The 27,702-nt window shown below is 36.8% G+C and overlaps 1 protein-coding gene across 10 annotated transcripts in view; it reads right to left on the reverse strand.

Moving 5' to 3' along the window:
• TBL1XR1 (TBL1X receptor 1) overlaps positions 1 to 27,702 on the reverse strand; it is a 173,800-nt gene that overhangs the window by 122,413 nt on the left and 23,685 nt on the right. For 5 of the 10 annotated variants that reach the window (XM_027583738.2, XM_027583733.2, XM_027583730.2 and 2 more), the window contains exon 2: positions 11,111 to 11,198. The exons of 3 other annotated variants lie outside the window; for them this stretch is intronic. The gene's annotated coding sequence lies outside the window, so the exon portion shown is untranslated. Of the gene's footprint in view, positions 1 to 11,110; positions 11,199 to 12,687; positions 12,761 to 27,702 lie in introns of all 10 variants that reach the window. 2 more of the 10 variants (XM_027583739.2, XM_027583731.2) reach the window with 1 other exon arrangement.

The following is a 27,702-nucleotide window of genomic DNA, read 5'->3' on the forward strand; positions in this document are numbered from 1 at the left end:
AGTGCCAACCAAAAATAAGACAATTCCAAGCAAGTATACACGCTCTGAGGGGCAAACAAGTTTAACTGGATCAAAAGATAAGTATGGCTAGAGAGGGGTAAGCAAGGGACAAACAGCAGAAAATTAAATCGAGAAGTAGGTGGTACGATCAGAGAGAGCCTTAAAAATCTGGATTTCAACTAATTTGATAGCTTTCCAACTGGCCTTGCTGCCTCTATCTCCTCACACAGCCATTCGCCCTAATTCCAACCTTTCTAATGCCTCTACACATTCTGGAAGATCAATATGGTCATATAAGTTCACAGCTTAAATGAATCAAAAATCCCTGGGACGGCATTATCTTTACTATCTCTCTCTTCTCATATCACATTTCAAAATATGTGCCCTAAGTCCTAGTTACATACTGTTCTAAAGTTCTGTTCACTTTTTAAACCAGACATGTGTCCACTAACACACTACGCAGGATAATGATTAAGGACCGAACATGTTGTCTTTCTGGAGTTTGAATAAAGCATACAGTCCTCCACAAACACAACATACAGTAATCCTGCACTGGACATGATGGTTTTGGCTGCCAGTACCCAGTCTCCCTTCTGGAGCAGCACTCGAATTCTGCTTTAGAGGAACCGCACAGCTTCTACCACAGAATCTTGGTTGGAATTTAAATCAGAGTGCCTTCTCCTCCTCTGGCCAAAGGATTGAAACATAACTCAAGTGAGAGAAATCAGACTCCCTCCCAAATATCTGAACGTAAAGAGAAAAACCATAAAGGAAAATAATTTGAACTGATTATTAACCACTGCCAAGTCAGCTGATTCCTATGTCCTAGATCCTTGTTCATTTCTGTTTCACTTTGGTGAACCACCACTTTCCTCTTTTTAGCTTCAGTATCGAGTCTACTTCTGTTGCTTAAAACCAAAAAACAAGGAGTCAAGAAACCAAGACTGTGACAGAGGTCAGCAGACACTCCAGCAGAAATCACAAATAAAGAAGCGTAGAAGAACCTGACCTAGTCAGAGAGGGAACTGAGTTATAATAACAGAACAATGGACGTGGAGACCTAGTCTTACTGCTACTGGAGGAAAACACATGAGAATTCTGTTATATTGCAGAAGATGTGCCAATTATCCATGAAATCAGTTATGGTCAAAACAGAACTGCAATTCTCTGAAACATCTATCTCTGCAGCTTTAAATAATTCCTGTTTTTCCTTATCTCCTTTATGTATTCTTAAGGTAACACCCCATATAGCTAGAGGTATTTTGAGGGATCCTGTTCCTTGAAACTTTAAAAATAAAGGCATATCTGTACTTGCCCAACTCAAATTTCCTCCATTAGGTTAGTATGCTCCTTATATACTCTACTAACATCCTTCTCACCAGTAAGGCAGTTATGTCTAGTGTCTCTGTATTAATAAAATGTTATCTACCTCCCTAAAGGCAAGAACATTTGAATCTCAGTGCCTGCTCCATATGACAGGTGGTGTATATATAGTAAAAATAACAAAGATAATAAAACCTGATTTTTAAATATCTACTATTATCCCTAACATTGCTAAACACTTTGCATTTATTTTTAAACCTCATAATCAAGTTAACTAGATATTATTATTCCCATTTTACACTTGCAAAAACAGACTCCAAGAAGGAAACTACCCAAGACCATAAAGCTAGAACCACCTAGGCATCCTGAATCCAAATCCCTCCATTTTCCCCACTATTCTAACAGAGGAAGATCTAAATCAGGGGTTTTCAAACTGCAGGTCACAACCTATTAGTGGATCATGAAATAAAGTTAGTGGACCATACCCTTGATGCTAATGAAATAGGCAATGTAAGTATCACATGAAGGGCAAATACTGTTCCATGAAACTCTAATTTCAGTGTCATCTACACACATGTACAGGGCTGCAATGTAAATGCACGTCTTAATGTGGACTACAGATCAAAAAAGTCTGAGAGCCACGGACATAAGCACTGTCTTTATTACAGTTGTATGCACTGACCTATCGTCTCAATTTTCATCTAAACATTAGTATTTAAAAGCATTTAGGCAGTAAAACCCTTCACCTAATATCCTCAAGACATTACAAAAGCAAAACACAAAAAAAGCAAACAAGGTTTACGAGGTGGTAAGTGAAAAGGTATCTGGACATAAGTACCATGTTTCTCCCCCTCCAGCAAAGTTTATGCTAAAAACTGCACTACACATCCATATAAGATGGTAAAGAACAAAAATGAGTTAGCTGTTCTTTCACTCTCTTCCCCCAGGCTTTTACCAAATCATTTTCAAAAATGTTTCTTTGCTTTGCTATGCTCCACTAGAAGTAACAACCCAATTTTATCAGTTTTCTGACCATTTTTATGAGTGATTGAATAACTATTATCCTATATATATTGTCTCCTAAAAAAAGATGGCTTCACTCACACATACAACCTTATGTAAAAAAAAAAAAAAACAACACTCAGAAGGTGATGACCAGCAGTGTCACTATGGTTATGCATGCTTTCTTCCACAAGAAGCCCTATGCCCAGGGAACAGCAGTGAGCATCATGGCATAGACTAAAAATTAAAACATTTTTTGTTACTGGGGGGGGGGGAAGATTTAATAATTCTTCTAAGGCACAAAAGAAGAAAAAATGTGTTTGAGAATTTATCTACCTTTTAAAATCAGTCACAAATTAGTCAATTATAGCTCAAGGTAGCAGACTAAATAAATTTATCTTTCTCTCCTCCTTCCCAAGGCCCCCCCGAAAGAGCAGGAAAAAGATTTAAATTAAAATGAAATGATAGCACTGTGGCAAAACAAGAAAAGATGTCACTGAATAATCATAAATTTTAAGGAAATCTGGCCAGATAGAAAGTAGGAAAGACTGGATTAACAGGAAAAAAAGAGGAAATCACATACATGACACCAAAATCTTTTCAAGGACATGCCAGAGAAGTTCCAAGTTATAATCAAACTGATCACAACTACGAGGAGGAAGAAATAACTAGGGTTCTTCATTAGGGTGCTGCATTACCTTACTATGGATAGATAACTCCCCCTCTTCCTCTGACTTGCAATCAGAGACATGGTGGTGGCACCTTTTGCCTTTAGGATAAACCCAAAGAACTCATCTCTATGAAGTAGGCATTTCTGCCTAGGTTAGTCTTACTTTGAGAGTAGCCAGGCTTGAGAGAAAGGCAAAGCAGCAAGATGGCAGGCATACCAGACCTCCAACACAAAAAGGGAAATACTTAAGGGGGTTGAGGGATGCAGACGAAGAAAGGGATCAATTTCTTAATACCAGTTAAGTGAAATCTATCAAAGCACTCCCCACCTGCAGTATTTAAAGACACTATAATTATCCAAGTGACACCTCATACCCCCCTGACCCCCGCTGGAAGGAGGCCTGGTCCACTGGTCCACACCTAATCCAACTTCACAGAACCCACCACACCAAAACTACCATTCATGATGGAGGCCTGGAGGAGCACTACATACTGCAGCAGACACTTCAACTGCCAATACTAACCAAGATTCACTAAACATGTGGAGAAACCTAACAGAAGGAAATGGAACAAAATAAACAGAACTGTTAACAGAGAAAACACAAATCCAGGAGAAAATGGGCATGACTAAACACCACATTATTTATAATATAACGCTGAAGCAATTTACCTTCCTTCCAAGGTAAAGCAAAGCAAAAACAAAACAAAACACAAAAGAAAGAAAAAGAAAGACAAAACCCCTACAAACAAAAAGGTAAAATGTGTAAGAAAAAATTAAATATGAATTAAGATCTAGGGGGTCCAAGAGCCACTTACACAAAGCACCCAAAAGTGGAGAACAGAGGTGGAGGGAAATTAATTTTCAAAAGGGGGTGGTGGGTTGGGGGAAACGTGGTAAACTTTCCAAGAGGTAAAGATTCAGTCATCAGGGTGCCTGGGTGGCTCAGCTGGTTGAGCGACTGCCTTCGGCTCAGGTCATGATCCTGGAGTCCCGGGATCGAGTCCCACATCGGGCTCCCTGCTCAGCAGGGAGTCTGCTTCTCCCCCTGACCCTCCCCCCTCTCATGCTCGCTCTCTCTCTCTCTCTCTCCCTCATTCTCTCTCAAATAAATAAAATCTTAAAAAAAAATTCAGTCATCAAAGTGAAAAGATTCAACAAAACAAAAACAAGGTAACAAATGAAAAAAAGACCCATAACTAGACAGACTCATGCTAGTAAAATTCCAGAATACCAAGAAAACTGCCAAAGAGAAAAAGAAACTAACATTCATCTTCTCATCAGAAACACTGGATGCTAGGAGACAGCAGAGCAGTGTCCTCCAAGTTCCAGGAAAAAAAATATGTTGAAACTAGATTCCTATAACCCAGAGCTTCCCCACCATGTATGCTACAAATAAACAGGTTACCAGCGACCTCTGCTGCAAGCAGCTTCACCCCCCAAATAGTATCAATTTCTATATACATGACATAAAGGAAAAGCAAAGCATTGCTCTCCCTAGTCAGATTTGCCATCAAGAGTCAAAATAAAGACGTTTTTAGACACCAAAAAATTTAAGTTTTACTTAAATGAGAAAACAAAAGAGGATACTCTTATCATTGACAGTGGGAGATTCTCCCTGAAGTGTGATAACAGTATGATTTTCCTTTCTCATAAATATTACAGTAAATAACCACAAAAATTAGTAATTCTTTTTTAGTTTCTGAAAACATCCTATAGCAAAAAAGGAGGTATAGAACTAAGTAGTTGCAAAGTCCAATCTATACTCTGTAGTAATATTTAAAAAGCTGGAAAGAGGAAGTATAAGGAAGAGTAAATGCACTAATATCCTCAAAACTTTCATATTAGATGTGCCTCGTGGTTAATATATCAAGAAATAAGAATCTTTAGTATATTATTTTAAGTTACTACAGCAAACAAAGCCTGCCTCCAGGAAATAAGACTGGGAGGAAGTAAGGAAAAAGAAAAGAAGAAAGATATTCTTAGTTTTCTTCACATCATTCTGTACTGTTTGGAGCTTTTTCTACCACATGTATGCATTACTTTTAAATTTAAAATCTGATTTCTAAAAAGTATGGTACAAAAAAAATTAGATAGTACTTAAGATATATATTTATGTGAAATATCCACAATATACAGAACAGTATGCATAGGATCTCAACTACTACTAAACTCTACTGAACTGTAAATGTAAATAAGTCATATGGTTTTTACATATTTCATATATTTATTTGAATTGTATACATATGAAAGAACATACACAAACCTGTATAAATAACAGCTGTCTTTGGTGAACGAGATCAAACTGACAGTTTTTTTTTTTTGAGGGAGAGAGAGAGAGTGTGTAGGGGAGGGAGAGAGGGAATCTTTTTTTTTTTTTTAAGATTTTATTTATTTATTTGAGAGAGAGAGAGAGAGACAGAGAGCACGAGAGGGAAGAGGGTCAGAGGGAGAAGCAGACTCCCCGCTGAGCAGGGAGCCCGATGTGGGACTCGATCCCGGGACTCCAGGATCATGACCTGAGCCGAAGGCAGTCGCTTAACCAACTGAGCCACCCAGGCGCCCGAGAGAGGGAATCTTAAGCAGGCTTCACACCCAGCAGGAGCCAGGCACAGGCTCGATCTCACAACCCTGACAGCACAAGCTGAGCTGAAATCAAGAGTTGGATGCTTAACCAACTGAGCCACCCAGGCACCCCAAACTGACAATTTTTACCCGTTGCTTCACAATATACATCTGTTCTACTTAGTTTTAGCACATTCATTTTTGTAATACACATGTGACATATAAAAGATAAACCACTGTTGGAAAAAAAGCAGGGTCTCCAAGAGGTATGTGCACACCTGTGTCCATAGCAGCATTGTTCACAATAGCCAAATTGTGGAAGCAACCCAAATGTCCATCGAAGGATGAATGGAAAAACAAACTGTCGTCTATACATATAATGGAATATTATTCAGCCTTAAAAAGGAAACTGACACATGCTACAACATAGACAAACCTTGAGGGTATAATGCTAAGTGAAAGAAGCCAGTCACAGACAAATACTGTAAGGCCACTTATATGAGGTATCTAGTGTACTCAAAGTCACAAAAAGTAGAATGGTAGTTGCCAGGAAATGGAGGGAGAGGGAAACGGAGTTGTTTAATGAGTACAAAGATAAAGAGTTCTGGAGATTGGTTGTACAACCATGTGAATATAGTTAACACAACTGAACAATTAGGTTATATGTATTTTAACACAATTTAAAAATAAGCTTAAAAAGTGAAAAAATTAAAATATAAAGGATAAATTAAAATGAAAAATTGTAGCATCTGGGGAGACAATATCAATCCTCATTATTCATGGATCTCATATTTGTGAAATCTGCCTACTTGCTAAAATTTCTATGTGACCACAAAATTAGTATTTGTAGTGCCTTTGCAGTCTTCAGACTTGTACGGAACAGCAAAAAACCGGAGTTGCTTATTGTGCACATACCCAGCAAATAACATGGCATTCTGCTTTCTTGTCTCAGCTCTCATTCTATAAACAAATGTCCTTTGTGTGGTACATTTAGTGCCAAATTTCTGTATTTTGTGCTTTTTTGCTGGTGATTTTACTATTTACTATTTTTTCAGCACCAAGCATAGTGCTAAAGTTTTGTCTAGTGTCCCTGGCTATGTGACATGCCTTACGGAGAAAATGTGTGAGAGATGGACTCCGTTCCTGGAGAAGTTATAATGCTGTTGGCCATGAAGGCAATGTTAATGAATCAACAATACATATAAAATAAGAGGTCTTTAAACAGAAACACATAAAACAAGGTTATTATTGATCAGTTGATGAAAATATTGTGACCAGAGACCCACAGGAACCTCATTCCGCATTTCCCCTAGGAGGTTCATTATGTGCTAATTCAGTGTTCACAACTTCAAAAACATTACTGCTGCAAATAATGAGAATCTACTGTACTGATCTATAAACTTTTTAAAAAGGAAAAATATTACATACAAAAAATACTAACTTATGTCACTCCCTCCAATTTACCTTTAATGTATTTTTAAAAATTTTAATGGCCAATGAAGTTTTTTGGTTTTTTATAATACATGAAGTATGAGGGGAAGGGTATTTATTTCTAAATGAAAAAATAAATGTCAGCTAATCTTTGTGAATACTTATGATGTGGCAGACACTATTCTAAGCACTTACGTGTGAGAAGTGCTTAGCTCAGTGCACGCACACAGTAAAAGTTGAATAAAATATTGGTTAACATTATTTATATCACTAAATTCTGAAATCACTGAGGTGATGAGCAAACCTTCAAGGTAACAGGAATCTGAGAATGTTACCTAATCTAGTTGAGTTTGAATGCAATAAGGAAACAATCATATATAAGATGGGCTTCTGATAGTTTTTTCGGACTATGGCAAAATTAAATTACCAACTGCGGTCATCTGTAATAAAGTGCCTTTAAAACAAGGCTTCGGGGACCAAGTGGAGACAGCAGTGGAAAGCTACGGAAGACACGAGGCGGGTACACAGGACAGCAGAGGAGGACACTGCTTCTAGCTGGAGAGTTCAAGAACAGGAAGCGCCATACTCAGTGCCAACTGTCAAGTCAAGGCACGGACAGAGAACAAGGCAGTTACGGAGCGTGGAACAAAAGAATTTTTCTCCTATCTCAGTGTAAGGGTCAGCAAATGTTTTTTCTGTAAAGGGTCAGATCGGACATTATTTTAAGGCCCTAAGGTCTCTACCTCAACTACCCAACTCTGCTGCTATGAAGTGAGAGCAGCCATAAACTACGAAACACTGTGGCTGTGCTCCAGGAGATCCTTACACAGTACGGGAAAATCTGAACTTCATATAATTTTCACTGACAATATTATCATCCTTTATTTTTTTTTAATCAATTAAAAATGTGGAAAAACATTTTTAGCTTTGTGGAAAAACAAAAACAAGTGCAGGCCACATTTGGCCTGTAGGCTGTAGCTTGCCATCCCTTCTCTCGCGTTGTCGTGACCAAAATGCATAGTCTGATTTTGTTGACTGCTTAATTACAACATCAAGTGGTACCAAACAAGGTTAAAGCAGCAGGAACCTAGTGGTTATCAAACTGGTTTGTCTGCTAGAATTGCGGAAAGTCCCTAAAATCATATTAGGACATCCCACCGTTATCCTGTAAGATCTGTACTAGAGGTAGAGAAATTACAACATGCAGCCTAAATATGAGCCCCCATGGTTTTGAAAATAAAGTTTTATGCGAACAGACATGCCCATTTATGTATTATATGGCTGCTGTGGCACTACAATGGCTGGGTTGGACAGTTTTTTCAGAGACTACAGCACACAAACGCTAAAACATTTCGTATGTGGGCACCCACCGAAAAAGTTTGCTGATCCCTAACCTACATAAATAAACAACTTTAGATATGGCACACGGAGGGTGACAGAGGGGACACAAGCCACCAAACAGAAAATCACAGCCTCTCAAAGTTCCTAGACCCAGAGCCTCTAGAATGAAGGTAAGGCAAAGTACCCTTTAGACACAAGTACTGTTTATTTTCCTCTTGGCTTTCCACAAAAGAACAACAGCCACTTATCAGGGTAACCATGCACCTGGGAAAGGGAAATACACTGACCTTTTTGGGACTATAAAATTTAACTCTTAAACTAATTCCTGAGGACCTCTTAGATAGCACCACTGCGATGTATGTGTCAGAATAAGGGATTATAGTATTCATATAGTGTACCAAGTTTTGGCCCAAGCCCATTTATCAGAGAGCAGATCAATTCCCCCATCTTAGGTTGATCAATCCCCCCATCTTAGGTTATTTCTCCAGGTGCTGAAAATGTAACTGAAAAGGGTAGTCCCAGCTGACTACCAACTCACAAAATCCCACAATGATGTCAGGAGAGGTGAAATAGTGGGGTAATACTGGATCAGGAAAGTTCGGACATAAATCCCTGAAGCACTCCCTCCAAACAAAACACTACATTCCTGGGGGAATTATCAAAGAATTACAAGATGCAAGGGTTGCAATCTCTAGCAGATATTCATTTAATATAACTGTTTGGCTAATGCGGAACACACCAACTGTTCATAAAGAATAACTGCATTCTAAACTTAATGACTATAAGCACAGCTGGTAATCCAAATTTGATCTCTAGCATAGTACCTGATATGCAGCTACAGTTCTGACAAATGGTTCCTCCATTTCTACAAATAGAACTTCAGAAGCAATCTGCTTTCATTTGGGTGGGACAGCAGTACATATTCACTATTCTGCCTGAAGCAAAGTCAAGTTTCTACCTTTCATATGACCTTCTTTCACCACCCCACTGCACATCACACTGGTCCACTACACTGATAAAATTAAGTCAGTAAGACCTTGTGAAATAGCAGTACTCTAGATGTCTTAATACGACATGTATGCCAAAAGACCAATAAAAAAAAGGCCCAAGAAAAAATAGGGTCCTGCCACCACTACTTAGTTCTAGGAGCCAATGGAGTGTGGCAAATCAGAATATCTCCTCCAAAATAAAAAGCCTACACTTCCTACAACAAAGAAAGAAGGAGAAAGCTCGGTGGGCCTCACCGGAAACAACATATACCAATATACATGCACGTCTCTATTTACTGAGTGATCTGAAATCTAGCAGTTTTAAGTATGGCCCAGAGGAAGAGAAAAATTCTCTAGCCAATCTAGGATGCAAGTACAAGTAGCTATGCCATATGACCATAATGAACTCTGGCTGCAACGGTGCTCAAAGTGTCAACAGATCAGTGCCACAAGGAGCTATTAGCAAAACCCTCTAGGAGAATCAGAGCAGAAACCGCTAAGAGTTTCTACGGCAAAACCATATCTTCATCACCAAACCAAGACTGTCTTTTGAAAATAATCCTTGTACTTTTTATACTGGTAGAGAATGACCATCTAGGCACAGGTAACTACAAAACTTGAGTTGCCAGCAATAATTATCATCTGATCCCCAAAGTCAAAGCTGATGTGACAGAAATACTCCATCAAGTGGTTGTAGTGTATACAGAACAAGATTCAGGATGCTTGTGAAGCATGAGCAGATGGTTCACATTCTCAGTGTGCCTACTCCTCATGCACTGCTATTTCTACCTCAAAGAAGGCCTTTCTACTACATAGGAGATGCTCTATGATTAGCTAATTGAGAGAAAAAAAAATATGAGCCTGGGTTACACATGACTCTGCAGTACATGCTGGTTATCACAGAAATGGATTCTTTCAACCATACTCCTGCCCCATCTGAAGTAGGTCTTAAGGAAAGTTAAAAAAAAAAAAAAAAGAAAGAGACCCTCCCACTGGGTAATACATCTCAGAGTCCACATTATCGAGCAAGGGAAACACAGTGAGATTCATATTAATTCTTAAATGGGGAATATTGATATGGCTAGATTTCCAGGTCAGGTCCTTACATGAAACAGGTATGCAGAATAACTTAAGGAAGAGAAGTATGGATGCGCGGACTGACCAAGTGTGAAAATATTTCTGTCCCATGTGAAGGTTCACCAAAAGTCGCTGCTGTAAAGGAGATTTCCATAATCATGTGGAATCATGCAAGACACAATAATCCATTTTTTGGAAGCCAGTCAAAATCTTTCCCCAGTAACCTCAATGCCTAATTAATGTCCTCACAAAAAAGAACAGTCATAAATAACAAAACAGACAGTCAACAAATAGTACCAATTTGTATTTCTCAAGAAGAATGACTTAACTTACTGCCAATGTGCTAGCTCTCCCTAGGTTATGATGTAACAAACAATCCCTTTCATTTACAACATTTACATTTGCAACAGTTCTTAAACGTTTTCGGCTTATAACCCCTTTATACTCTTAAAAATTGAGGATCTCAAAAAACTTTGGTTTATGAGAATTATAGCTACATGTACTATATTAGAAATTAAAACGAAGAATCTTTAAAATGCGTATCTGTAAGTTATTAATTCATTTTAAAAATAAGCCAATTACATGTTAATATAAATTTATTTTAAAATCAACATTTTCCAAAAGAATAAAGTAATAAAATTCTAAAAAAAAAAAGTATACATTTTTACAAATCTCTTTAAGGTCTGCCTTAAGAGAAGATATTGGGTCATCCTACCTGTTTCTGCATCCAATCAGCTGCAATGTGTCATTTTGATTGAACTATGTATGAAGGAAATCCAACCTCAATCTCAAAAGATACGCAGCTGAAAAAGGAAGGAATATTTCATGGCTTTTTCAAATAGTTATGAATATTATTTGATTCTATACCAAAACTCAACAAGTGATAGTGAACTGAAAATTCACTGAAGTGTGAAATCTTCAACCCTATCAATGAACTTTTCATATTTGTTACATTAAAATCCAATGGTTTGGCAGTATGAATGGATTTTTTACTCATGCATTAATCTGTAACATCATTCATTCATCAATCATAAATAGTGGTCCACTGAGTTAGGTAGATCTCCCAAATGCTGGCATTTCATTATATAGCACCAAGATTTTTTCTAAATTATATTCACGACTATCATTACCAAGCTCATCAGAAAAAGCCTAACTACCTGGAAACTGTCAAGTTTACATCATCTGATAATCTTCCAAAATTCTAATTTTCACTTGAAATTTCAGATTTTATCACTAGCAACAAATACTGCCAGTTCTTTTCCTCGATGTAAAATGCTTACTTTGCTCACTCAAGAAAACATAGGTCAAATGCTCATGTTAGAATAACGTTAGTGAATCACTGTTTCAAGTGAAAATGATACTCCATTAGTTCAGTCCACAACTCAAATAATTTCACAAGTACTTTTCTCTGTGACAATCATCACACTTCAGCATGCAAAAGTGCTTCCTGTACTTTTCCTGTTTCATCAGAAAGACTTATTAAAAAAAAAAGTACAAACTAAGGATCAAGATATTTTTCAATTAATAACTTTTACTGCTTCAAAGACATTAAATAAAACTTTTTTGTTTACTATAAAAATGTGGTGATAAATAATACAGTATGAAGCAACTGCACTGATTTTTCCTAAGGCACCAGCAGTTTTCCACACTCACCCATAATGCAAGGTCAAGACCATAAAAAAGGCACCTAAGTATTATTACTAAAACAGTTTTAACCCTTAACGGGTCTTGGGTTCAATAAACACTTTGGGGAGCCTGGGTGGCTCAGTCGTTGAGCGTCTGCCTTCAGCTCAGGTCATGGTCCCAGGGTCCTGGGATCGAGTCCCGCAACAGGCTCCCTGCTCAGCGGGAAGCCTGCTTCTCCCTCTCCCACCCTCCCTGCTTGTGCTCCTGCTCTCTCTCTCCGTCAAATAGATAATTTTAAAAAATAAAAAAATAAACACTTTGAGAACTGTTTTACAAGAACAAAAAGGTATGTCTCATTTTTGTTCTGTTGGCTTTGGGTTGGCTACAGATGCCTTCCTCATCCTGGGATCATGGCAAAAGAATGAGCCTTTAACTGGCACCTGTTTTTCTTGCGGCAGAGTAAAATAAACAAAAATCAATTCACAAAATGGCTCCTAAAGCTTCTGCTTAGACATAACATATACCACTTCTCATCTTCTATTAACCAAAGCAAGTCCCATGGCTAAGCCTGGTATCAACGGGAAGTAGTACTCCTCCCACAGGTAGGAACTCTGCAGAGAACAGCCCACTAAAGAAGAGAAGCAAATATTTTTAAATACAACCTACCATAAGCAGCAACTATGAGTCCCTCTCACCTCCACACCAAGGAGTACGTTATTCCACAGTGGACAATAGCCACCTAGTAGTAGGAAGCAGAGAACACTCAGGATCTTTCCATCATGAAAGAGCTTATCTCCATGAAATAGACACTGGTGTTTGTAAATAATCTTATACCGGCTACAATGTAAACAAGTCCATTATTTATAACCTTCTGGTTTTGAGGGGAGAGTAATTTTAGTCTCTAAATTACCAACTCACACACCAATTTAGAAAACAAACCTTTCATTTAAATTATAGTTTTTAGGAAAGAGCTTGTTATAGTTGTTTGAAGTTTAAGTACAACTGGAGGTACACATGCTAATGGAGGACAATTACATGTCTACTGTTGTGGACATCCATCATATTACTACTAAAAATTTAAACAGACTTAATTTGTGGATATTTCTACATTTTGTGGTCTACTACCTAATGAATTAATGAAATTTCTAAATTACTAATACCATTTCTCATGTAAAAAATATAACTTAAAATTCCCAAAGAAACGTAGTATATTATTCTATTTCTAAAATATAAACCTCGAAGAAACTTCGACATGGAAGTAAGCAATGAGTAGAATTTCCATTTTTGCTCATGACCAAAGCAACAGACATATTTGGTTTTTGATGGTGGCAGCAGCAAACCAAGAGTTCCTATCACTGAAAAAGCACCAGAGCCAACAGTAATAGCACCTGTAATCAAGTTGAGTATCTAGCATTTACTGCTCAGCATCAGTGACTTACTCAAATCTAGCTCTGCTGTATGGCTTTAGAAATGTTCCCAGAAGCTTGGACTCAAGTCTGTATCTCTAGCATTTCCCAATGACCCTAGAAGCTACTAATATTCTTTAATAATTCCCTACTCTGTTTATAATAGCCTGGGTGGGTTGTTGTTTATAATAAAGAACTGTAATTTGCAATATTTATATTATTCTCATTTTATATATAAGAAAACTAAGGCTTAAGATAGCTAGCTAATACGCTGATAACAGGTTCCTAAGATCTGAAAGCTTATTTTACTAATCTCATATTCTACTAATTCCATAATTAATTACTTAAATAGTATAAGACAGCAATCGAAAACAAACTTAACATCATTCTTCTAAAAACTATGGCCCATGGGCCAAATTCCAACTGCTTTCTGTACAACCCACAAGCTAAGAATAGGTTTTACATTCTTAAATGGTTGGGGAGGGAGAAGAATGTAAAAATCGTATGAACTTAAAATTTAAGTGTCTAGCGTAAGTAAAATGTTACTGCCCATTCATTTACATATTGTCTATGGTAACCACAAACAAGCTGACTTGAGTGGTTACCTAAAATATTTACTATCTGACCCTTTACGGAAGAAACAGTATGCCAACTTTTGCTCTAAAATTATTCTAAATAACTGAGGAAATGCCAACGTAGGCAAATCTCCAAGCAGGAATATATGTACTTCTATCATCTTTGATTACCTACTTTGAGAACATGAGACCTGTGGCACACGGCACAATTTACCCCATAATTAAAGTTAAACCAGAAAGTCCCATTTTTTTCTCACCTACCTCTACCATTGCAAGGGTAAACATTAAACTAGAAGTCAGTGTCACAAAGGCTACTTTCAGGACAATCAGAATGCATGTAACCAAGAGACAGATGTGCCTGACTATTCATCTCCTTTAGAAACTGGAGGGAAAAAAAATCGCAAGGCAGATTTTTAAAAACTAACTGAATTTTCTTTTTGAGGGGTAGGAGGATGGGAGAATAGGATTCAAGAATCCAGAAGAGGAAAAATAAGTGTAGTGTCAAAGGGGTTGACACTTTAAGCAGGGTATAGTCCTCAAGGCAAAATGAGTCAAAAGAAGAGAAAACTCACAAATGAATGGACCATGCAGCTGTTAAGTAATGCTCATAGCAGGGTGCCTTGTCTGCATACCAAAACCCAGGGCTCAAAAGTCACTAGGGTCACTAAAATTGAAAACTGACCAGTCCCTGATTCTTTCTTCCTTTTTCAGCAACTACAGTTACCTAGCAAAAAAAATAATAATAACTAATAATTTGACCCTTTGAAGATTCTGACACTGTTTTTCCCTCCCATACAGTTCAGTGTTTTAGAAAAAAAAAAAAAATCTCCCATTTACTGGTAAATGTATTCCCACCTCTATCTGATATCCACAACCTCCACAAGGACTGGCTCTGTGTGGAAAAACACAGACCATATATAAGTCTTTGTTCCAGTGCCATGAGGAAAGCAACCAACAAAGTAATTGTGTAAGGATTCTTCTACATAATCACAGTTAAAATAGGCTGACAGTGGAGTAGAGAAAGGTATTAATTAATGAACAACACTCAAGCTTTTACATTACCTTCATTTAAAAATGAGGACACAATATTGAAGAAACCTGTGAGAATCTCCATTTGATCTCACTGTATAATGCAAGTCCACCACTGATGAAAGACTCACTAATGTGAGTTGGTTGAGCAGAACTTAAGTCATTCTGTCTGAGAAATAAGATCTCATATAATGTACTTGTTTCTAAGGTAGCTCAGAAAAACCAGTAATAATAAAACAAAACAGGAACATAGAATCAAATGTGATGCTGATTAAATATGCTGTTCAACTCCTTTATTTTACAGATAATGCAGCTCTGGTGAAGAGAAAATTGGGTCACTTGCCCAGCATTACTGTGGTATTTAAAATCAAAGCAGTGGGGGACCTGGGTGGCTCAGCCAGTTAAGCATCCACTCTTGATCTCAGCTAGAGTCTTAATCTTAGGGTCATGAGTTCAAGCCCCACATTGGGCTACATGCTGGCGTGGAGCCTACTTTAAAAAAATTTAAAAATAAAAATAAAAATAAATAAAACCAACGGAGGAAAGAGAGCCAGATCTTTTGACACTTAAAACCATGTATTTTCAGACTACAGCATCTCCACTTATGAAGTGTTTTTTAAGTATATATGTCTCAATATAGCTTAATTTTATCAGTGTGTCTCAAAAACAGTATTAAAAACCAGTTTCATTATATTTTCTTAGTTGGTGATAGTTTACATAAAGTAGTAAATAGGCTGAGCGTGAAACCAGCCATACTCCAGAATATCTGTGATATGTTCCCTGTCTCGGGTACGGTGAAATCTCATAATAATTTTTCAACTCCTAAGAGTAAAAGGAATTTTCCCAGTAGATACAATACTTTTTTGTCCTAAATGCTGCTAAATACAATTTGTTCTACGCTGATTCAAACAGATAATATGAGGAAATTTCAGGAATAAAATTACAATTACAGCAAATTAAAAGTTTATTTAGATTACTCAATTCAACTGGCCTGGCTGTGTTGCAAAATTTCCTCCAAAAATGCTCCCAGCTATCATCCTCCTTTTCCAGTCTACAAAACTTTAAGTTGCTATACTCACTCTGGATGATACACCTTACTTCTCACTCCTAGACCATTACCCCTCCTCTCTTTGGTTTCTCCAGAGCCAAGTGACTGACTACTTTGAGCCCCATTCTACTCTAAGCTTTTACAGAAAACTTAGAAGGCTTATCCATATTTAATTTCCCTCACCTACTCAGGTAATGTTGACCCTGGTTCTACATATTTCAATATTCTCTATGGAGATCTCTGTAGCCATCATTTATAGACCCTCTTCTGTGTCTGACATCCCATCCCATTTACTTTGCTCTTGATTAGCCCTAATCGAGCGATTATTGCTTCCATCTCCCTCTGTTCTTTTTCTGTTTTCCACACATCTTTCCTAGAAGTCTGTTTAACTCTTGCTCTTTACAATTCCCACTTTCACATTCCTATTCAGCTGACGCTACCCTGCAGAAGCACAGTGCTTGAAGACTTTGGTTTGCAATTAAGACATGTATCATTATTGTCTTTTATGGACCCAGAGAAAAAGTAAACTGATCTGACCTGCCCAGTGCCTCATACTTGATTCATGGCAAGATCAATATCTAATACAGTATATAATTCTTCACCAGCCAAAAATTCAACTCACCTAGAATTAAATCAGCCATGGTTTCAAAAATAATTAAGAGAATTATAGAGAATTCTAGAAAAATGAATAGAACATTAAATAAAAATTTAAAACTAATGCATAATACAAATAAAAACAGAAAAGTAAATGGAAACAGGAATGAAGCTGATGAACAAAACACTTGCTCAAATCTTAAGCTTTCCCAAAAAAAAAAAAAAAAAAAAAACCAGAAATGGCCAATAAGCACATGAAAAGACGCTCAACATCATTAGGGAATTGTAAACCAAAAGCACAGTGAGGTATCACCTTACACCCGTTAGAATAGCTACTATCAAATGAACAAAAAAGAAACGTGTGCATCAAATTATACAATCAACAGAGTGAAAAGACAACATAGAGAATGGGAGAAAATATTTACAACTCCTATCTGGTAAGAGATTAGTATCCAAAATAAAGAACTCCTACAACTCAACAACAAAAAAAACATAAATAATCCTATTTTTAAATGGGAAAAGACTTGAAAAGACATTTCTCCTAATAAGATAAACAAATGAACAACAAGCATATGAAAAGATGTTCAATATCACTAATTATTAAGGGAATTACAAATCAAAACCACATTATCTCACATCCATTAAGATAGCTATTATCAAATAATAACAACAACATACTGGCAAAGAGGTGGAGAAAATGGAACCTTTGTGCACTTGGTGAGTATGTAAAACGGTAATAGTCTCTATGGAAAACAGTATGGTGGTTCCATAAAAAATTTAAAGTAAAATCACTGTATGAACCATCAATGCCACTTTTGGGTGTGAAAGAACTGAGAGCAGGGACTTGAAGACCTATCTGTCAACTCATGTTCATGCAGCATTATTCATAATAGTCAAAAGGTGGAAGCAACCCAAGTGTTCATCAAACAATAAATGGATTAAAAAGAAATAGTCTATGGAGCATCTGCCTTCGGCTCAGGTCATGATCCCAAGGTCCTGGGATCGAGCCCTACATCGGGCTCCCTGCTCCGCGGGAAGCCTGCTTCTTCCTCTCCCACTCCCTCTGCTTGTGTTCTCTCTCTCACTATGTCTCTCTCTGTCAAATAAAGAAAATCTTAAAAAAAAAAAAAATAGGGGCGCCTGGGTGGCTCAGTTGGTTAAGCGACTGCCTTCGGCTCAGGTCATGATCCTGGAGTCCCGGGATCGAGTCCCGCATCGGGCTCCCTGCTCAGCAGGGAGTCTGCTTCTCCCTCTGACCCTCTTCCCTCTCGTGCTCTCTCTCATTCTCTCTCTCTCTCAAATAAATAAAATCTTTAAAAAAAAAAAAATAGTCTATGCATACAATGAAATACTACATAGCCTTAAAAAGGAAGCAAATTCTGATACATGCTACAACAAAGGTGAACCTTGAAGAACACTATATTAAATGAAAGAAGCCAGTCACAAAAAAGACAAATACCATGTAATGCCACTTAAGAGATATCCAGAGTACTCAAATTCATAGAAACAGAAGCTAGAAGAGTGGTTGCCATGGACTAGCAGGGGAAAATAGGAATTGTTATTTAATGGATATAACTTCAATTCTGCAGATAAAAAGAGTTCTGGAGATTGGCTGCACAATCATGTAAATTTATTTATTAACACGACTAAAAGGTATACTTAAAAAATACACATGGTGAAAAATACACATGGTGATGGGGTGCTTGAGTGGCTAAGTCTGTGAAGCATCTGCCCCCCCCCCCCCCCGCTCAGGTCACAATCCCAGGGTCCTGGGATCGAGCCCCGCGTCGGCTCCCTGCTCAACAGGGAGCCTGCTTTTTTCTCTCCTCCCAGCTCATCATACTCCCTCTCCCTATCTCTGTCACAATCTCTCTCTCTCAAGCAAATAAAATCTTAAAAAAAAAAAAAGTACACATGGTAAATTTTAAGTTGTATTTACCACAACAAAAATAATTTTAGAAGTTAAGAAAAAAAAAGGGGTGGATGCCTGGGTGGCTCAGTTGGTTAAGCAGCTGCCTTCAGCTCAGATGGAGCCCTACATTGGGCTCCTTGCTCAGCGGGAAGCCTGCTTCTCCCTCTACCTGCTCTGCCTGCCGCTCCCCCTGCTTGTGTTCTCTCGCTCTCTGAAAAATAAATAAAATCTTGAAAAAAAAAAAGAAAAGAAAAGAAGTGTTGGTGAGGATGTGTAAAGTGGAACCCTTGCACATTGAGAATGTAAAATGGTGTACCCACTATGAGAAACATACAGTATGGCTGGTCCTCAAAATATTAAACACTGAATTACCATCTGGTCCTCAAAATATTAAACACTGAATTACCATTTGATCCAGAGATTCTGGGTACAGACTCAAAAGAACTGAAAACAGGGACATTTGTACACCAATGCTGACAGAAGCATTATTCACAGTAACCAAACGGTGAAAACACCACAAGTGTGTATCAGCAAATGAATGGATATACAAAATGTGATACATACACACACATAACTAAGTATTATTCTGTCATAAAAAGAAATGAAATACTTTTTCATTGGTGATCAGCAAACTTCCAGTTATAAGATAAATAAGTTCTGGGGATATAACACACAACACGAGGACCACAATTAACAATACTGAGTTATATATTTGAAAACTGGTAAGAAAGTAAATCTTATAAGTTCTCACAAGGAAAAAACATTTGTAAATATGTGAAGCAATGGAGGTTAACTCACTGTAATAATCATTTCATAATATATGTTAAGTTATTATGTTGCACATGTTAAACTAATACAATGTTTATGTCAATCATATATCAATAAAGCTAGGGGGAAATGTTACACTTATATACTTTGTACTTTATATAATACAAACATTATACTAAGTAAAATAAACCAGGCACAAAAGAAAAATAGGAGGATTCCATTTATGTAAAGTACCTAAAAATAGACAAATTCTTAGACACATAAAGTATAATAAAGTTTATCTGGGGTAAAGGGGATTGAGGAATTATTCTTTAATGCGTAGAGTTTCTGTTTAGGATGATGAAAAAGTTCTGGAAATGGATAATAGTAAGGATTCACAACATTGTGAATATACTCAATGCCACTGAATTGTACACTTAAAACCAGGTAAAATGGTAAATCTTATATTATGTCTATTTTACCACACACATAAAAAGGTTTTCTAGAAGAACCTAAAGGTGCTAAAAGATCAAAAAAATTTACAGCCACAGGGATGCCTGAGTGGCTCACACAGTTAAGCGCCTGCCTTCAGCTCAGGTCATGATCCCAGGGTCCTGGGATCGAGTCCCGCATCAGGCTCCCTGCTCCGCGGGGAGCCTGCTTCTCCCTCTGCCTCTGCTTCTCTGTCTCTCATGAATAAATAAATAAAATCTTAATTAAAAAAATTTAAAAATTTAAAAAAAATTCACAGCCACAATAACAAGACAGCACATCAATTCCTGTTCCTTAAATCCTAAAGACATTTCTTTTTTTTTTTTTTTAAGATTTTATTTGTTTATTCATGAGAGACAGAGAGAGAGAGAGAGAGAGAGGCAGAGGGAGAAGCAGGCTCCAAGGAGCAGGGAGCCCGATGCGGGACTCGATCCCAGGACCCTGGGATCATGACCTGAGCCGAAGGCAGACGCTTAACCATCTAAGCCACCCAGGCGCCCCCTAAAGACATTTCTGTCATTAAGTCCTTACATAAAGGACATTGGTATATAATGAGCAGCATCTTCAGTAATATAAAATTTGTATATAATAAATCCTTAACACACGAGTAGTAGATCTCAAGACCTTCATAAAATTTCTGAATACAGATACAGGCTCACAGTTCCCAATTAGGCCCACTAAGTAGCACCCTACAGGGCCAGAGTGAACTCACAAGGACAACACAAAATAATTTAAATTTGAGGAGAAAACAGTGATACACAGAATCTATCAGAAGCCACAATTCTGCAAGACTTAAATTGATTTTTAAAAGAAGTTAGATGTTTTTTTAAATGGGGGGTGGGGGAGGCCAGAGTGCTCTGTGTGAATAACAACAAGCAACCAAACATACATGGAATTGGAGTTGCAGAAATAAGGTGGAAAAGAAAAAAATCTTAATGTCAAAATGCCTAATAACAAAACTTTCATAATATCCCACACTGCTGAGGAGGGAAATCTTCCGCTGGTAAGAGTGTAAAGGGACATAATCACTGGGGAAACTATCTAATAGTGCTAACCATATGTATACCCTAGGACTGAGAGTTTTCATCACTAGGTATGTATCAGCTAGAAATATATATATATGTATACCAAAATAAAAACAGAAAACTATGCAAAAAAAAATCTTAAAACTTTTTGAAATTCTATTAAAGTATAAATCCACAGATCTAAGAAACTCAAATAAACCCAAGCAAAATAAACAGAAAAGCTATGCACACTACTATCAAATTGTTGAAAATCAGTGAAGAGAAAAATCATAAAAGCATCCAGGAAAAAACAACCAAAAAAAGGAAGAACTGTACACTTTTCATCAAAAACTATGGGAGGAAGAAGATAATGGAAAGACTTCTTTAAACTGCTTGAGTAAAATGATGACAACACATAATTCTATATTCAGTCAAAATATTCATCAAAAGATATGAAAAACTGGCAAACTAAAGCTGACAGAATTCCTTACCAACAGACCTGACTAGCAGAAGTTCTTAAGCAGAAAGAAAACAACACAACACAGACAGCTGAACACTTTGATCTACCCAAAAGAATGAAGAATGCTGGAACTGGTAAATAATGCGTGCAAATATAAAGAACTTTTCAAGTTTCCTCTAAAATGTAATTAACTGTTCAAGGCAAAAATAATAAATCCTCGAGTTTGTAACACCTCTGGAAATAAAATGTAGAGCAGTAATAGTACAAAAAAGGGAGGAAAAACCGACTACGGTAACAAAATACGTGAAGTCCTGTAATTTTACTTGAAGACACACTGTGAAAGTATGCAAAAAGTAAACTACAGGATAGCCACTAAACAAACAAAGGTATGGCTTACAAGCCAAAAATGAAAACAAAATGAAATGCTAAAAATTACTAAATCAACAAAAGAAAAAAATGAGACAACAAAATAACCAGGTAGCATACTTAAATTCAACCACATTAGTAATTACATTAAATGTAAATGATCTAAATCCAATTCAAAGATAAATTGTCAACCTAGTTTAAAAAAAAAAAAAAAACAATCACATGCCGTTTCAAAGAAACCCACTTTAACTATAAAAATACACAGATTAGGGTGCCTGGGTGGCTCAGTTGGTTAAGCAACTGCCTTTGGCTCAGGTCATGATCCTGGAGTCCTGGGATCGAGTCCCGCATCAGGCTCCCTGCTCGGCGAGGGGCCTGCTTCTCCCTCTAACCCTCCCCGCTCTCATGTACTCTCTCTCTCTCTCTCTCATTCTCACTCTCTCAAAAATAAATAAATAAATCTTTAAAAAAAATACACAGGTTAAAGGTAAAAAGAACAGAAGACATACCATGCAAAAATTACATATAAGGAAGCTGTAGTGGTTAAGTGATATCAAACAAGGTACTTTCATGAAAAGGACTAAGGAACATTTCATAATGAGAAAGTGGTTAATCCATCAGAAACACATAAAAATCTTAAATGTGTACACTTAACAACACTACTTGGAAATAGGAGATATGAAAGCTGGGAGCACTTAAAAAGGAGAAACAGATAAATCAATTCGGATATTAACACTTTTCACTCCATAAATAATAAAAGTAAACATAAAAATCATAAGAATATAGAAGATCTGAACAACTAGCCAACTTGACTTCAATTGGCATTTCAACAGTATACAGTAAGTGCAAACAGAACATCACCAAGATAGACCACATGCAGAGCTACAAAACAGATATAAATCTAAAAGATTTAAATCACAGAGTATTTTCACTAACCACAAAGAAAAAACATGTACAAAGTTCTCAAATATTTAGAAATCAGAAAACACATGTCTAAAATAACTAAGGAGGCAAAGGGGGAAAAAAAATCACAAGGAAAATTAGAACTCATCCCTAATCAAATGAAAATGAAAGGGACTTATCAAAAATTGTGGGATGCAGCTAAAACAGCACTTAAAGGGAAATTTATAGCACTAAATACCCTATTACAAAAGAGCTGGCATTTGGTATCACAGATCTAAGCTTAAGAAGTTATAGAAAGATCAAATTAAACTCAGTAAATGGAAGGAAATAAAGTAGAAATAAACACAGTATAGAGAAAAAGCAGTGAAACAAGTCTTTGAATCAATGAAATTTATATACTTTTCCCTAAACTGATCAAGACATGTATCGCTAATAATAAGCAATGAAAAACGTAATTTAACCAGATTCCACACTCATTAAAATAATAAGGATATTAAGCCAGTAAGTTCTGCAATTAAAAGAAAAAATCTTGAAAAGACACAAATTACCAAAATGACTCAGAGAAAATCTATACTGCTGTATCTATAAAAGAAATCTAATATATTAAAAACCTTACAAAGAAAACTCCAGGCCCAGATGACTTTTCTGGTGAATTGTATCAAACATTAAAAGTATACCAAATCTATATAAATTTTGAAAAAATACAGAAGGCAAACATTTCTTATTTCCTGAAATTAGCATTACCCCAATACCAAAACCAAAGACAGCAGCAAAAAAACAAAAACTGTAAGTCAATTCCTCATAAACAGACAAATCCCTAATAAAATATTAGGAAATCAAATTAATATATAAAAAGGATCATACATGACGACTCTGGAATGCAAGCAAGGAAGATTTCAGATGTTAGAGCAATATAATCCATCATATTAACAAAAGAGAAGAAAACACATATATGATATCACATTAGATGCAACAAAAACCTGACAAAACTCAATACCCATTTCACAGTGAAAATTCTCAGCAAAGCAGGAACAGAACATCCTCAATGTGATTAAGAGTATCTGAAAAACCTGCAGCTAACATCATAATCGATGACGAAAGAATACTTCGTCCATAAAACTGAGACCAAGGCACGCATGTCCTATATCACCAACACCTATGTAACACTGTACTGGAAGTACCACTCAGTTTAAAAAAAAAAAAAAATCGACAAAGGTGCTAAGGTCATTCATGGTGAAAGGATAGTTTTTTTTCCAACAAATAGTACTGAAACAACTGGGTATTCACATGGAAAAAGAAATGAATTTACTTCATCCCATACACAAAAATTAAATCAAAGTCTGTTTGATCACAGACCTAAAAGTGAAAGCTAAAATTCCAAAACTTCTAAAAGACAACATAGGATAAATTCAAAAAGCACAGATCATGAAATAAGAAAATGTATAATCTACACGATCAAATTTAAAACTTCTACTCTACAAAAAAGCATGAAAGAAAAAGTAAGCCATATATTGGGAAAAAAATATTCTCTGTAGTTCTGACAAAGGACTTGTACCCAGAACATACAAAGAAAGCTACCACAATATGTAGACATATAACCCATATAAATAACGAGCAAAATATTTAAACCATTCACAAAAGACACATGAATGTCCTCAACAAAATGAAAAAACACAGGAAGATAATACTACAGATCAATTAGAATGGCTAAGATTAAAAAGGCTAGGAATTCCAAGGTGGAGAAACTACTGGTAGGAATGTAAACTGGTACTTGGAAAACAGTTTGGCAATTTCTTATAAAACTGAACATACACTTACCACTTGACCTAGCAATCCCACTCAGAAGTAAGTGGAAACATCATGTCCATACAAAGACCCAACCACAAATATTCACAAGTAGCTTCACTTCTAATAGCTCAAAACTGGAAACAATCCAAATGTCCATCTATAGGTGGGTAAACTTAAAAAGCACAGTATTTCCATAGGATGAGACTGTAGTTATAAAAAAGGAACTAATTACTAATACAGGAAATGGCATGATGAATCTTTAAAGGGGGGGGACACAAAAGAAAACATCACAGAATATTACTTTTTATTGCTGCTGCAACAAACTTAGTAACTTAAAACAACACAAATTTGTTATCCCAAATTCAGACACAGGTCTCAATGGATGAAAATGTGTGAGAGCAGGACCATATTCCTCTTTGGAGGCACACAAAGGAGATTATTTCTTTGACCCTTCAGCTAAGAGGCAGCCTTGGCTCCTGCACTTTCCTTCCTCCATCTTCAAAGTCTGCTTTTTTGCTAAACTGGATCTCTCTGACCGTGATTCTTCACAGTCATCTCTCAGACTATGGTTATTAGGAATGGAACGATTAGATTAGACCCAACTGGATAATCTTCCATTTCAAGGTTCTTAACTTTATCACAGGTTCCGGGGATTCAAATATGGACATCTTTGAAAGGCTTTTTCCTGCCTACCATAAAATGGAATGGAATTCCATTTACACAAAATTTAGAAGAAGCACAACTAATCTGTAGTGTTGGAAAGCAGATCAGTGGTTGCCTGGGATGGGAGTGAATAGTGTAAATGACTGCAGCTGGGAACAAGGGAATGTTTCTGTAATGAACATGTGCCTTGGCTTGAATTGTGGTTGCACAGATATCGATATCGATATCTATCTATATATATATTTATCAAAACTCAGTGAATTAACCATTTCAAATGGGTTTATTTTATTATGTGCAAAGTACACCTCAACCCAGTTTATTTAAAGTCATAAAAAATATTTTTACCTGGTGTTTTATTTTGGTTACATTTTCCCCCCAAATGCTTTCACAGGTTTGCCCATAACCTCAATCCTCCAACCCGTCTTTCTCATATACCTTAAGTTCCCACCATGGCACTGTTCAGTAAAACACTGTATGACTAAGGAAGAAATAATTACCACTGGAGAACTAAACACTTTTTATACATTATTTCTAAAGAAAAACCTGTTGCAAATTCCAGAGCAAATATGGGAATTTATAACAAGGCCACAACACTAACAGAGACATATTCCTAAATTACATATTATACATTAATGACTAAGAATTCTGTGTGTTGCCATGGTGTTACTTCTAGGAGACCATTCAGAAACAGTAACTAAGAGGAGCTAAGAAGCCAACTAACCTGTGTGTGGAATTGATGAGGAAATCATCTGTAGCACTTTAAACACTGACTGAGCACCACTACCTTCAAGAAAATTGGACAACCACTAACAACCTTAAGGTTCTACCGACCCCCCAGATTAACCTAACTTCCTACAATGACACTAAATTAATATCATTCTTCTATGCACAACTCAGTACAAATCATAAACAGGAACATCCATCCTATGGGTCACACTTAAACTACTGAGACCACTAAAAGTACTTATCTCCCTGCCTCCAAAACTATAAAAGCTATAAAAATACAATATGGTCTCTAAAAATTAACATTCAAAAAGCCTCAGTGTAGGGGCGCGCCTGGGTGGCTCAGTTGGTTAAGTGACTGCCTTCGGCTCAGGTCATGATCCTGGGGTCCCGGGATCGAGTCCCGCGTCGGGCTCCCTGCTCGGCGGGGAGTCTGCTTCTCCCTCTGACCCTCCACCCTCTCATGCTCTATCTCATTCTCTCTCTCAAATAAATAAAATCTTTAAAAAAAAAAGAAAGAAAATGAGCTACTCTGTTAAAAAAAAAAAAAAAAAGCCTCAGTGTAGAGATATCCTGTTAGAACCTTAGCTCTCCTATCCCAAAATGTAAAAAGAGGAAAAAATTTGTTTAATTCTTGTAGTAACAAGGATGTTTTTCACTTATGTGGCATTCAGTTGGATTTTCTCAAAGGGGAAAAAAAAAAGAGATAGTCTCCAACCCTGGTTTAAAATGCTAGGCCTGATTCCTCCTACTGAGGAAAGTAAACAGCTCAGTTCCAAAACTGAATGAACAAGCTTCTTGAAATTATATCAATTCTCTAACGCTAAAAAGATTCCCTCTAAAATGGTAAGTAATTTACCACTCACACTACAATTTAGAGCACCAATTTATGAAAATAAGGACCCTCTATTTTAAAATAGAGCATGTTCAATGCTGTTATGAGAAGTACGTGATTTATTAAGAAGAAATACCATATAAAGTCAATATATATAATTTACACACATATAAATGACAAGTCTGATCAAAATAACTACTTGAAAACACAAAGACATAAAATTCTCATCACATTTTAGCAGCGTGAATTCTTACATCCATTCTCTCTTCTTTCTTAAAATAAGCATTTATAACACCCCTTCCAAGCACAAAGGTACATTAGTCCTTAACATTCTAGTGGGAAAGGAGAAAAAAAAAGTCACCCATGCAAATATATAATCAGCGGTAAATATTAGGAAAAGGTACGAGCTCCTGTGACACCAAGAAAGCCCTCTCTGAGCAGATAACACTCCAGCAGCAACCTTGGTGTAGAGGGCTTGGCTAAGACTGAAGGATGGCCATTCATGCTTTTACGACAAGTTGTGCTGGCCCCAAACTCAACTTGCTATGCTGCTGAGTTTCAAAGACACTAGTTATATATCTTCATGAGGACTCAATATTTTGTTTCAGTAAAATTTAGTACGTTTATCTGTTAAAATTTTCAAAAAGCTTTATCAGTAGCTCAAGGTCATTGATCCTACCCCCCTGGGTTCATGTATCTAACTTCATACTTTAGATCTCATTTAAATAATATTTAGTAGTGATTAAAAGCTGGCTAGAGAGCTGTAATTTGTCTGTGATACCAAGTACATTACTTACTCTGAGAAAGAAGGAAAAATATGAGGGCAGGAACAAAAGAGTGCTTTTCTCTAGGAGCTTAGACCAATAACATATAAATTAAAGAGCTGCTGAATGCCTTGTTTTGTGGATTTGTGGAGCATGTAAGAAGTATCTGGTCTACAGAGAGAAAGGAGAATGAAATAATGTCCAGCACAAACTCCACTGAGTCCCTAATTCCCACTGTGTTCCCAATTCCAGGATGTATCCCTGCACCAAGTTCATGAGATACTTTCCAATGAATTCTCCTTTTTCATCAACCTCTCAATTACTGGGTTTTATTGAAAACTAAAGAGTCCTAAATCAAATAAGTCTGAAGTC

The sequence above is a fragment of the Zalophus californianus genome, chromosome 1 (assembly GCF_009762305.2).
Source record: "Zalophus californianus isolate mZalCal1 chromosome 1, mZalCal1.pri.v2, whole genome shotgun sequence".
Classification (NCBI taxonomy): domain Eukaryota; kingdom Metazoa; phylum Chordata; class Mammalia; order Carnivora; family Otariidae; genus Zalophus; species Zalophus californianus.